The 14,502-nt window shown below is 35.4% G+C and overlaps 1 protein-coding gene across 1 annotated transcript in view; it reads right to left on the bottom strand.

The window, feature by feature from the left end:
• Nucleotides 1–14,502, bottom strand: part of LOC142343972 (uncharacterized) — a 244,708-nt gene that overhangs the window by 130,854 nt on the left and 99,352 nt on the right. The gene's annotated exons all lie outside the window — the stretch shown is intronic.

Genomic DNA, 14,502 nt, shown 5'->3' on the forward strand with positions numbered 1-14,502 from the left:
CCCCGACCTTACCCAATAGTTAACCGGTTGCGCTACGTTTCCTTCTTACTTTTTTGAAGAAAATGAAAAACAAGACATTGCTACGGTTGCGAACGTAATTCGAGGACATTTTATGTTGTCCAGGCAAATGCCAGAAGACGTTTTATTGTCGCGCCAAATTTGAGGACGGTTGTTTTAGTTCCAACAAAATTCGAGCACATCACACAAAGTCCAGAAAAATTTCATCCCAAAAAATCCATCCATTCATGCCGTATATTATTCGAGGACGGTCTTTTATTAGGTCTTTCCAGGTCTAGGGTACAATGGAAGAGGGGACTATTATTGGGAAGTATAAATCTTGGGTAGTATAAATTTGGTGTAAGTTTAGTAGTATAGGATAGCAAGAGATTGATTTATTACTATGTCATTGAGTTCAATCGGATGTTAGAAATAGATTTACGGGTTTTTCCCATAATAGTACCCTCCCCTTATTCCCTACTCACAATATCGTATAGCCGCCGTCTATCAAAGTTGAGCCGCTGCTGAACACGCGGGATGATTAGGCGGGCGAATACTATGTTATAAATAAATCTTCCAATTTAAACGGAAAAGATTTCTTTTAGAGGTTTCAAAGTTTAAAAAAAGTTTTTTTTTTCAAGTTTTAATCACCGGGAAGTTGACAACATTTAAACACTTTTTGATTCAAATTCTTTATTCAGAAAAAATATGGATTATCATGAATAAATGGCATTGTTGTTGCTCCATACCTAAAAGTAAAAGGAAACGAAATCATTATCTGAGCGAAAAAAAAATTGAAACGGAATTCTAACTTTGTTGTCATTATAGTGGCTAGTCCCAGCTCATGACTCATCAAACTTCAGGTAAAAATTGACACTATTTTTTCATGGTTCCTAATTGAAGTACGAGACCAATTATATCGAAGGTGTTGGATGAGGTTAGCCATCCAATATAGCAGAAAAGTTTCAGATTTCTGACAGAACTCGACAAATGTTTCCATTAAATGATGTTTGACATTGTATCCATTGTGTTAAGAGTTTTGTTTGATTCCAGAAATTAAGCATTCAAATCTTAACACGCTATTCAAAACTAATGGTTATCTTATACGTTATTTTTTTGCAAAAATACAATAGATTTCAGAAAAGAAGTAAAATTAAATTCATTTTCACCATTTTATTTTTCAGCGAAGTTTTCTGTTGTAACTAGTTTGTTCATTTCAAATGTTCAGGTTTGAAAAAAAAATAATCACTGTGTTTAAATTTTTTTTCGGAGTCGAGTTTACGGTTTCAGAGATTCTAAATGACAAATTATAATGTTTTTATATGAAGCATTATTTTTGAGAACTTGCATTTGGGCTAATAATTTCAATTAATGTTTTTCAAACCAATTACGGTATTGTATTTTCATGATGCTTTTTCAGTCTCATATAATTAATCTTAAATTTTTAAATCACTACTATACTTGAATAAATCCTCAAGAGAAGTCAAATTCGTAGACTTTGAGGCAAGGAAAACAAAATATGAAAAAAAATCGTTTAGAAATAAAGGGCATCTTTTAGTACAATAGCTTCTAACAGTTAAATCAGAAAAGTTCAAATGTTTTCATATCTTCAACAATGATTCATTTTAGCTGTCTTTACTTTCGCAATTTTTCAAAAAACTGAAATTAAAACAGTTCTTTTTATGTTTCTTTGACACACCAATAATAATAATGTTAATAAGATAGACCGCTGCATCTTATATAAACAGCAACTGATCGTTTTTCTGTTGGAATAAAGTTGCTGGAACAGTTTCTGAATTTTTTCCATTTTCGCAGCAAATTCAAGCTTGTGACTCAAAGAATCTCAGAGAAAATTAGATAATAATTTAAAAAATCAAGTCCATTAAATGATTTTTATCCGCATTTTAATTTGAAACAATAAAAAATCTGGCTTCAGTCATACTGACCTTACGAATAAAATATTTGCTTTTACTTGATCCAAATCACAGTATTTTAACTGAGTTGCAATCTAAAAACAGGAAAAAGCCAAATCAAAATTCTGCTAACGAAACTCAGTATTCTGTATTCTTGAGCCCTTTACTCATTTCTTCCAGAAATCAAATGCGCATTTTGTAAAATGCTCTCCTAAATTGAATGGTTGTGTAACGTTTTTTAACATCTTTTACAGTTAAATTTTTAGATAAATTGCTACTGAACTCAGAAAATAATTAAATTGCGTTCTTTTTTGTTTTATAGTGACAAAAATTTCCTGTAGAAGTTGTTTGTTGATTTAAAGTTTTTTGGGTTCTCAAAAATAATTTTTCGACTTATTGGAACAATTTTGAAATTGACTTTAGAGTTTTAGGGATATTAAATGAAGATGACGTAAAATTGTTTTATTTTGTTATTTTGTGTTAAAAAGCAACATATAATTTGTTCAACAAAACTTTGAATTTCAATTTATTTATCGTTTTCATTCAATTTATTTCAATCCATTTATAATTGTAGTGTCATGGTTTCTTTCTAAATGATATTAACTCTTTAAAATTATTTCTATTCTGGACTAATTTCTCAGAGAATAAAATGTTGCTTTGTTAAACTGAACTTGTTAAACTGAAAACGTTGTTCCATTGTTTCTTTAATAGACGGCTAAAATAATAAAATCATTTGGAGATAGGACTCGGTAACTTATATAATGAACCAATCAACTTTTGAGGACCGGAATTTGTTGAAATATCTTTTATTTTTGTTCCTATATAACAGCAAAAAGTAGCCTGTCAAGCAGAAAACTGTCTGAGAAAATTATTTTCTTTGCTCACAGTCAACGAGCGAGCGGATTTGTATTGACAATAACGTGTCAAATCAGCACTACGGAACCGAGAAAAAAATTTGTATGTGGACCAGTCCGGTTTCATTAGTGTTCTTTTCCAGATCACGATCTCAAGTAGGTTCATTAAGTCATCTGCTGTTTTGCGATTTTTATAATGCAAAACTTGAATTCTGTATAAACTAATCCATATCATCAACATTTATTGGTAGAAAATATGATAAAAAAGCTACCTTTTTGAAAAAAAATAAACAAGTTTATTCAACACTACCAATTTTTTTTGTCTGGGTTTATGCAATAGAATTTCCCTGCGAAGGAACTTCAGCTTTTATTGATGAAAAGTGATGTTTCAAACAAAATTACATTGTTTTTGTTTTGGAGAAAAAGAATGATTATCGAGTTCCAGAGACAAAAACTGAAGATCATTATCAACTGTTTTTTAGCGACAAAATTTTTGTGTTGGCTACCTTTGTAGTGAATCTGCATAAATTAACATCGAAAGCATTTACTTCCACTTTTTTTTGTTCTATTCTGAGTAAGGTTAGAGTATCTTGCTGCCAATCCATGTTCCGATAAATTCATTTTCTCTTAGTCTGTTTTCCGGGTGCTTCCCATTAAAGAGCCCCCTGCATTTAATTTAAGTTGTTCGTTAAGGTATAACTACCATGGTTAGGGGGGTAGAGGTTATCTGACCACCGAACGGGGGTCTACAATGGAAAAGAGCAGTTTTTTATTCAAAGATAAGAACGACAGTGACGACTTTGATGCACAATAGTGAAAAAATATTAGAATTAATATAGAGATCAAACGATAAGAGAGCAGCTGAACTGTTTCATCTTAGTTTTATAAAGCTCGAGGTTCTACAAGAGGTCTTTCTTCTAAAACTTTTTTCGACAATCTTAACTAAAAGTCAATTTTTGTTCCGAAATTTCCTTCTCTCTTTCTTAGGTCATCTCAGGCTGAGGTGTGCGCTCAAAAACGTCCTGGTCCAGACTGTCACAGACCAAAATTGGCCTGATCCCGACTGAAGCGCGTTCGACAGTCTTTATGCCCTTGTAGCGCGCTCGAATCCGCATATAATCAGATTCAAGCGCGCTTGACAGCCTCTTTGCGCTCGAAGTGCGCTCACCATTAGTAATCTTTCGAAATGCGCTTGACAGTTTCAGTGCGCTCCTGCGCTCGAATCCACTTCTGATCAGACTCAACCCGGGTCGAGGTGTCACTGGTAAAAACCGGGAAATCACGTAAGAATTCTGGTTACTACTAGTAGTAGAAGTGGTAGTAGTAGTAGTAGTAGTAGTAGTAGTAGTAGTAGTAGTAGTAGTAGTAGTAGTAGTAGTAGTAGTAGTAGTAGTAGTAGTAATAGTAGTAGTAGTAGTAGTAGTAGTAGTAGTAGTAGTAGTAGTAGTAGTAGTAGTAGTAGTAGTAGTAGTAGTAGTAGTAGTAGTAGTAGTTGTAGTAGTAGTAGTAGTAGTAGTAGTAGTAGTAGTAGTAGTAGTAGTAGTAGTAGTAGTAGTAGTAGTAGTAGTAGTAGTGGTAGTAGTAGTAGTAGTAGTAGTAGTAGTAGTAGTAGTAGTAGTAGTAGTAGTAGTAGTAGTAGTAGTAGTAGTAGTAGTAGTAGTAGTAGTAGTTGTAGTAGTAGTAGTAGTACTGTAGTAGTAGTTACCGGACGCAAAGTGCACCAAACAAGATTCTGCAAAGCCGGTTTGTCAAAGAATGTCGTCGACAAGTCAAAGTTCGAGCAACTAGAGGCGAGCCTTACCTGTGACAAGTGTGAAAGAAAGTTCAAAACAGTCAATGGCCGAAAAGTTCACCAATCGAGATACTGTGGCAAACCTAAAGCAGTTGCCACACGCGTGTTTTCCTGCAAAGTACAAGATGTTCTCGGAAACGAGTTTGAAAACATAGAAGCGTTCAAGTATCTCGGATCATATGTCAGCCTCAAGCATGGACACCTGCAGGAAGTCAATTGCAAACTTGCAGAAGGTAGACAACGGTTTGCTAACTTCCAAAATCTCTGGAAGAGCAAGCAGCTCAGCGTGCACCTCAAGTGCAATTTGTACAAAGCACTCGTTTTATCAGCCGTGCTGTACAGCTCAGAGACTTGGACTCTTTCGAAATTAATGGAGAGAAAACTTGAGAGTTTCCACTGTGGTTGTCTTCGGAGAATTCTACGTGTGTCATATCTGGAGAAAGCAACGAACGAAGAAATTATGTCAAGATCACGAATGCCCCAACTATCCACGATGATCATGCTCAAACGGATAAAATGGTACCGACACATCCAGAGAATGGAACCAGGAAGATTAGCCCGCAGTGCCTTCGATTGGGACCCGCCCGATCAATACGTCCATGCTAGACGCGCTCCTGGGGGCAACGGAAAACGTGGATGAGTCAAATCGAAGGAGACTGTGTACGAAACAAAGTATCGTTCACCAGATTGCAGGAGAAAGCAGCAACCGGGTCAAAGAATGCCTTCAACAATTTCGTCGTACAGCACTTCACAGAATAACCAAACAAATAACTCTTCTTGTTTTGTTTGTATTTGTTGCCAACCGTGCCTTTATTTCATATTTGGAATTAAAGTGTTGAAACAGTAGTAGTAGTAGTAGTAGTAGTAGTAGTAGTAGTAGTAGTAGTAGTAGTAGTAGTAGTAGTAGTAGTAGTAGTAGTAGTAGTAGTAGTAGTAGTAGTAGTAGTAGTACCTCTCCTCCCCGCGGTGTACCCTGGGGTAAGTGGTGCAGCAGCTGTCCCTAGGGCAGATGCCTAGTACCACCGAGCTAATGAGGCAAGGGTCCTCTAGTTGGTGGCGCGACTAGTTGTATATCAGCCTGAAAACCCAAAGTCACGCGTGGAGCTTTCTGCGCAGAAGTGAAACGCTATCTTGATGAGAGCGATATTGTTGAAGGCGTAGAACAATCTTGGGCAAATTTTCGAACGGCTCTTAATGCAGCGGCAACCAAACTACTCATCCCCGAAAAACGTGTGCACAAACCCTGGATTACAGTTGAAACGCTGACTTTGATTAGGAAACGGGCTGAGTTACAGTTGAGGAAGCATAGTAGCGCGGAGGCGCTGCTAATCTTCTCTAACTGCTGCAAGGAAGTACGAAAAGCGTTAGTGCACTAGGAAATTCGCAACTGTGAAAGGTCGACGAATTCACGAGTCACGATGCTGCGGCAGAGAAAAGGCTGGAAGATCTCGCATTTTCTCCTGCAATGTCCACGATCGAGATGGAGTGGAGTTCGAAAATGTAGAAGCTTTCAAGTATCTCGGTTCTTTCGTGAGCTTGCAACATGGTGACCTAAAGGAAATCAGTGCCAAGCTGGCGGAAGGGAGACAGCGATTTGCGAGCTTTCAGAAACTTTGGAAGAGCAAACAACTTAGCATTCCCCTTAAATGCAAGTTATACAGACCTCTCGTGTTATCAGTGGTCTTATATAGCTCTGAAACGTGGACCATGAATAAATCAACGCAACGGAAACTTGAGAGCTTTCACACCAGTTGTCTGCGAAGGATACTATGTTTTTCATATCTGGAGAGGGTGACAAATGAAGAAGTACTGGCTAGATCACGTATGTCGACACTTTCTACAATGATCATGATTAAACGGTTGAAATGGTTTAGCCATATCCTGAGGATGAATGACGATCGTTTAGTGCTCCGAGCCTTCACCTGGGAGCCGACAGAAAAATATCGATATGCTAAACGAGCTCCAGGGGGTCAACGCAAGACTTGGATGGATCAACTTGAAGAAGATTGCTCAAGGAACAACATGAGCTACATAACCTTACGACAGAAAGCGAAAAGAGAGTCTAAATCCCGCTTCAACAGTTTTGTCGAGCAGCATTTCCTGGATTAAATAAAGCCAAATAAGCTCAAAGTAGTAGTAGTAGTAGTAGTAGTAGTAGTAGTAGTAGTAGTAGTAGTAGTAGTAGTAGTAGTAGTAGTAGTAGTAGTAGTAGTAGTAGTAGTAGTAGTAGTAGTAGTAGTAGTAGTAGTAGTAGTAGTAGTAGTAGTAGTAGTAGTAGTAGTAGTAGTAGTAGTAGTAGTAGTAGTAGTAGTAGTTAGCTTCACAACAACAATCTGCGGTAGCAGATTCAGAGTCGCTAGAAAATCAGAGTCGGTCAGTGGTGGCTGAACAAGAGTCTTTAAGATGTCAGAATTGTCAGCGGCAATTCAGTACAGTTACCGGACGCAAAGTGCACCAAACAAGATTTTGCAAAGCCGGTTTGTCAAAGAATGTCGTCGACAAGTCAAAGTTCGAGCAACTAGCGGCGAGCCTTACCTGTGACAAGTGTGAAAGAAAGTTCAAAACAGTCAATGGCCGAAAAGTTCACCAATCGAGATACTGTGGCAAACCTGAAGCAGCTGCCACACGCGTGTTTTCCTGCAAAGTATAAGATGTTCTCGGAAACGAGTTTGAAAACATAGAAGCGTTCAAGTATCTCGGATCATATGTCAGCCTCAAGCATGGAGACCTGCAGGAAGTCAATTGCAAACTTGCACAAGGTAGACAACGGTTTGCTAACTTCCAAAATCTCTGGAAGAGCAAGCAGCTCAGCGTGCACCTCATGTGCAATTTGTACAAAGCACTCGTTTTATCAGCCGTGCTGTACAGCTCAGAGACTTGGACTCTTTCGAAATTAATGGAGAGAAAACTTGAGAGTTTCCACTGTGGTTGTCTTCGGAGAATTCTACGTGTGTTATATCTGGAGAAAGCAACGAACGAAGAAATTATGTCAAGATCGCGAATGCCCCAACTATCCACGATGATCATGCTCAAACGGATAAAATGGTACGGACACATCCTGAGAATGGAACCAGGAAGATTAGCCCGCAGTGCCTTCGATTGGGACCCGCCCGATCAATACGTCCATGCTAGACGCGCTCCTGGGGGGCAACGGAAAACGTGGATGAGTCAAATCGAAGGAGACTGTGTACGAAACAAAGTATCGTTCACCAGATTGCAGGAGAAAGCAGCAACCGGGTCAAAGAATGCCTTCAACAATTTCGTCGTACAGCACTTCACAGAATAACCAAACAAATAACTCTTCTTGTTTTGTTTGTATTTGTTGCCAACCGTGCCTTTATTTCATATTTGGAATTAAAGTGTTGAAACAGTAGTAGTAGTAGTAGTAGTAGTAGTAGTAGTAGTAGTAGTAGTAGTAGTAGTAGTAGTAGTAGTAGTAGTAGTAGTAGTAGTAGTAGTAGTAGTAGTAGTAGCAGTAGTAGTAGCAGTAGTAGTAGTAGTAGTAATAGTAGTAGTAGTAGTAGTAGTGGTAGTAGTAGTAGTAGTAGTAGTAGTAGTAGTAGTAGTAGTAGTATTGAGCGCAAGGCCATTTTGCAGTAAGAAAAAAAAATTAATCTCAGGCCATTTGGGAAATTACTTAGATGTAAAATGGCTTTTAAAATGGACATCCCCATAAAATTTTATCTAGAGGCCAAAATAAATTTTTTTCACTAGGAAAGGAAAAAGGGGAACTTTTTGGGCCCATTGAGCAAAAAAAATTCTGTTTCCCGAAATTTTTCGGAAAAGTAGTAACATGATTATTTTGGCCTCAAAGGAAAAAAAATTTTGGCAAAAACTCCATTTTACAATTTCTGATTTTCAAATGGCATTGAGTTTTTTCAGTAGTAGTATTTTTTGATTTTTTAAAAGTGACAACTTTCTAAAATTTTTAGTCCAATAGAGCCAAATTTAGTTTTATGAGGTAGATATATGCCAACAGTTTCAACAATTTCAATAAATGTACTCTTATATAAATTGTTGGCCAACAATGTATCCGCTCAACTTCGTTTAGGGGTCCAAAAACAAATCCTGAGAAATGGCTTGTCGTTATTGCACAGTAGTGACCATCAACATTGTTGACATCAATATATCCATCAGACTTGTTAAATGTTAAATTCACTGTGCACAGAGACTATTATCAGGGAATCCAGATTCCAAAACAACGAGTTCATTATGTTAGATTAAAAGACCCATTATGCTAGGATTAAAAGATCAACAACCATAATCTATTAATTGTTAGATACATTATATATTATTGTTATCACAATAAATATTGTATTCAAAATCATTTTTGTAGATTGAAGAGTAAATTGAAGAATAAAATCTGTCATGAATGATAACATATACTTATTATTAAATACGTGTCACATATGAAATGAGTGTCGGCTTTCCGAGTGATGACCCTAATGCTGAATTATATATATGCCCTACCCAGTTGGAGATATGTTCCACCAGATTATTATTGTCATTTTATCATTTGTTTCATTGACGGATTGTGGCTTGTCTCATTTATGAATTTGGCTCCCCAAATCATTGCCAAAAAACATTTGATGTCACCCAGGCTCGAACTGGGGGCCTTATGCGTGTAGAGCAGACATGATAACCACTACACAATGGCACGCTTATAAACGATGCTAGCCCGATAATTTCACACTCTTCTGCCTACCGCTACCCAACTACTATCGATCATAACCATAAGTCTCATTTGTTTGGCTGTATCACTGCGTTACACATTGAATTTTGTAAACAGGAAGCTGGTTTGCTTTTTTTGCTTACTGCTATCTGTTAGATTAAATATACACCTCCTTTTCATTATAAAAACGGAGCAGATCTCACTCTCTCATAGGGACAGTGGTCTAGTGGTATGATTCTTGCTTTGGGTGATAGAGTCTCAAAGTTCAATTCCTTGAGTTTCCCGAAGGATTTTTTCACAAATATAAACAAATTGCCTCGATACCAGCATCATCAATTCACCGGGGTGTGGCAACTTAATCTCTCGGGAATTATTTAAAAAATTATCCAGTCATGTACGACCGAGCCCAACCATCTTTACAAACGCAACCAAAAGCCAATGACAACGAAAGAAATTGGAGATGACCAACCTGTAGTCTTAACTTTCGAAGACGAAATCTCAGTTTAAACGTATAACTCGCATGTTATTGACGAAGGCGAAACTTTTCTCCTAGCTGAATGATCTCTCATAAATCTCAATTCGCTTTGATGTATTTTCTATTGTTCTTCAAACTGTGTTCAGTAGTTAAACTTTCAGTGTGTGAGTTAGTAACTGCATATACGCCTCGGTTGAATATGTATATAATACGTGCATTCCAATTTGCTTTGTATTAGTAAGTACTTTACTGTAGCTTATGATTCGGAGATATGATAGTTCCTATTCAAGTATAGTCAAGTAGAGACTAACGAGTGCGTAAGTTAGAGAAATGCGCGTGCAACAAGTAAGCATTTTAGTTTGAGCGGATTAAAGGAGATTACGAACAAATTAATAGAGATTTGTAATATTGTCACACATTCATGACTTATTTTAAACATACTAGTCCTCTAACAATTGACTCTAATGTAGATTTTTGGAACCAATATTTGGAACAAACAAAGCCACTTTTTCGGTAAAACAAATGTACAGTCATCTTTTGAAGGTTTTTAGAATATATCTTCTAAAATGAATTTAATTTCTATCATTTTAAATCTAACTTTATAAAAAAGTTTCTCAGCTCCCTTCCCTAAAATTTATTCTATTTCAATGAGACTTGTCAAGATACTACTACGTGCGTCTCTTTAAAATCTGGCGGAAAAAGATTTCTGAATTTCAGAAGTTAGACCATCAAACAAACTATTATTGTGCATTAAATTTGTGCAAAAAAATGTTACAAATTTCTATAATTTTGATTGTTATTAATTTCTATCATTATACTAGATATAAAAAAGTTTCTCAGCTCCCTTCTCTAGAAATTATTTTATTTTATTGAAACTTGTCATGGTACTACTATGTGTTCTTCTTTAAAATTTGGCGGAAAAAGATTTCTGAATTTCAGAAGTCGGACCATCAAACAAACTATTATTGTGCATTAAATTTGTGCAATAAAATGTTACAAATTTCTATAATTTTGATTGTTATTAATTTCTATCATTATACTAGATATAAAAAAGTTTCTCAGCTCCCTTCTCTAGAAATTATTTTATTTTATTGAAACTTGTCATGGTACTACTCTGTGTTCTCCTTTACAATCTGGCGGAAGAAAATTGTGAATTTCATAAGTCAGACCACCAAAAAAACTTTTGAAATTGTGCATACATTTTTGAGTGTAACGTTCGATTTAACGTAGTTAAGAGACCATTTAGGTAATTTCAATAATTTGAATACCGCTAAAAACCCTATCTAAACCTTTGACAACGATTGATAAGTGTAGGGGAACTCAGATATTGACATAGTTTGATAATTAATTTAGTCATTAAAGAACTACATAAAAGCATCAGAGACTCGTTTTAAAAGCATTTTAAAACATTCAACAGGTGATGAACTCACTAAACTTGACTCTATTCTACCCAACTTTTCTATCATTCTAGCATTGTTTTTACTAAATTAAACTTCGTCTAATATCAAAATCAAGAAATTCTTCATTGACTCTTGAGAAATTCATCGTTAATCGAATTTAAAATTTTAACTGAGTTATGTCGGCCCAAACAATCCCCGAGAAGGTTATTATACATCGACGATAATATATGCGAGTTAAATGAAGATGAAACAGCACTAATTATTGGACAAAAAAGCCTCAACTGTCAACAGACCCAATGTTGAAAGGTATAACTAGCTCACCTAATTTCAGCTTTTCTAGACACAAAATCATACAGTCGTGATGCAATCCCCACCTTCTGATAGTCTGGACAACTTTTCCCCACCCAAATAAAGTTGCCAGCTTGTTGTTATAAAATGTTGCAAAATGTTCTGACAAGACTAATGCTCTTTTATTGCTAACAATTAGGAACGGACTTATAATAATTTCAACAATCGAGCGAGTTAATAGCATGTTAATAGTACTTGTTAGTTGTCGACTATATCAATTCATATCAACCGTACGTCTGTTACAAAAGGTCATCCGTTTGGTTATCTCTCCCCCTCTCAAGCTATTGCAAAGTTTTGTCGTTCGCACATTGTTTACATACAAGCAGTCATGGCCGAATGGGTAAGGCGTCTGTCTAGAAATCGGATGATATTTTCCCGCGGAGGTTCGAATCCTGCTGACTGAAGATTTTTTTTTCAAACACCAAAATCCAAATATGTGCAAGTGAATGTAATACGATAAAACAATAGAATAAGGATCAGCCTTCAAAATCGATAGCTGTCTGCTGAGATGCCATTTTTGATATTCCACCCAAGTCGGACATTATCTGCATTGAAATGTGGGGAGAGAACCATCCATGTCGCGTTGTTATGAGGAAAACGTTATTATTGAATGCTGCGCCAGAGGCAACTCCCTATCTGGATTTGGGGGTTCACGGACTACGGCGAGTACCTGGATGGCCAAGATAATAGCACCAACACACCGATCAGGCAAGAGGAGTCAGATACTCAGTCAAAACAGAGATTTAATTCAGTCACAGAGAGCTTCCCTCAATTCAACACAGGGAGATATTTCAGCAGCAATTCGAATTTTGAACAAATAATAAAACTGATTAATGTGTATTTGTTTCTTTAATGTTTAATGTTTAGTTGTGCAATAGTTCTTTTTTTTGTTTCAAATTGTTTAGTTTCTGTTTAGTTTCAATTATTGTTTAGTTGTGCAATCGATACGTAATCGTTCAGTTATGTAATCGACACTGCCGGTCGCAAAAATGCATTCTTGCAAATGTCCGAAGACATTTGCTAATGTTAGAAGATATATGCATCCGGTTTTCACAGTGCGAATTTTAGAGTAAACCATAACAAATCAGGGGACAGTGGTCTAGTGGTATAATTCTCGCTTTGGTTGGGAGAGGCCTCGGATTCAATCTCCGGCTGTCCCCACAGAATTTTTGTAGAACAATTGTAAAACTGACTAATGTGCATTTGTTTTTTTAATGTTTAATTGTGCATTTATTCTGTTTAATTTCAGTTTGTTTAGTTTTTTAGTTTCAATTAATGTTTAATTGTGCATTAGTTCTGTTTAGTCTCAATTTGATGTTGTCAATTCGTAATTGAAAATTTCGTCACTATACATTTTATTTAAGACTAGAGGCAGCAAATATGCAACAAATCCGATACTAACGTAGTATGCAATTTTAACTTTAAAAAATAATAAATGGCCTCAGAGAAGATAGAAAAACGAAAAATTTTGTTTCTGAGAGAAGGTAGAAAAAATCGGAAAAAAGTTGAAAAAAAACTCAATTTTTTTTGAAAAAAAAAATATCTCAACGCCACTTGAAAAAAATTAATCTCAAAAGCCATTCGAAAGTTACTACTACCGGGTTTACTACCAATTGTAAAACGGATTTTTGAAAAAAAAAATATTTTCAAGTGGCCTGAGATAAGGGATTTTTATTTTCATTTGGCCTTGCTATCAAGTAGTAGTAGTAGTAGTAGTAGTAGTAGTAGTAGTAGTAGTAGTAGTAGTAGTAGTAGTAGTAGTAGTAGTAGTAGTAGGAGTAGTAGTAGTAGTACCGGCAGTAGTAGTAGTAGTAATGGTTTTTCATTCTTAGTGGCGCAAGTGTTTTGCAATTCATAAATTTTTTTTTTGTAATTTCATCGTTTCGTGACTCAAATAATTTGAAAGTAAATTCCCAACTTCATTACATTTCAGAATTATTTGTTTTTGTAAAAATGTATTGGCAATAAATGCACCCAACTTTTAATTTCATCAAATTTTGTGTTTATTAAAAAAAACTTATTGTTAAATGCTTTGTATTAAACATAAACCAAACAATTTTTGATCAAAATTTGTGAAATGGAATTTAGATATGTCTTTTATACCGACAATATCTTGTCCGAGATTCATTCAATTTCCATTAAAATTGGTTAGTTTTCTTCTAAGTTCCTACTCACAGAAACAAGAGCAAATATGTAGACGGTAATTGATCGAGACTGCTATTTGAAATTTTGAAACGTTTTTAGTTTGCATAAATGTTAGACGTTGATTTTTAATTTTTTCAATAAAGTTCGACGTTGTGTCATTTTTTCATTCGCTCCAAAAATTGAAAAGCTCAAACTGATATGCAAAATCAAATCAATGTATATCATAGAATCATTTTTTAATGAAAAAAACAATGAACTCAGAAAAGATGTGAAAAAATGTTCTTTTTTGTTTTACAGCAAAACTAAATTCTATTGGAAATCATTTGTTGACAAAAGATATTCAGTTTTGGAAAAAATGCCCAACGTTTAGAAATGTTTTTGGAAATTTAAATTAGAGTTTCGTCAGTTCTAAATTATAATTATGTCAAGTTGTCATTTTTTCGTATTATCAAGCTTCAATTATTTTTTCTAAATACAGAGAATATGTATGTGAGTTATTGATTGAACCAATTAAAATAAAACTAAAGATAGATAGCACATTAATATGTATAAACTAGCACTTGCGCTTGAGTCGTAAACGTTATATACCCACTGAGCTTTTCAATTCAGAATGGATCCATCAAATGATGTTTAGCACATAATCGAAAACAACGTTTCAAAGTCTATCTTTGTGCATAATACTTTTTCTTCTGGTTAGATTATAAGTTGCATTGCATAAAAATGTTTTTTTGTTTGTGTTTGTACTGTACTCTTCATAAAATAAATTTTTATTTTCTAATTTTTCATGTTAATTAAATTTGACAATAAAATTGGGTTTTTCCCATTATATCCCCCACCATAGTGGTAAGATAACCTATAGCCCCCCAATCAAGATATTTATACGATAAGGGGGATTGAAAAATCATG

Source organism: Convolutriloba macropyga, chromosome 8 (assembly GCF_964194025.1).
Source record: "Convolutriloba macropyga chromosome 8, txConMacr16.3, whole genome shotgun sequence".
NCBI lineage: Eukaryota > Metazoa > Xenacoelomorpha > Acoela > Convolutidae > Convolutriloba > Convolutriloba macropyga.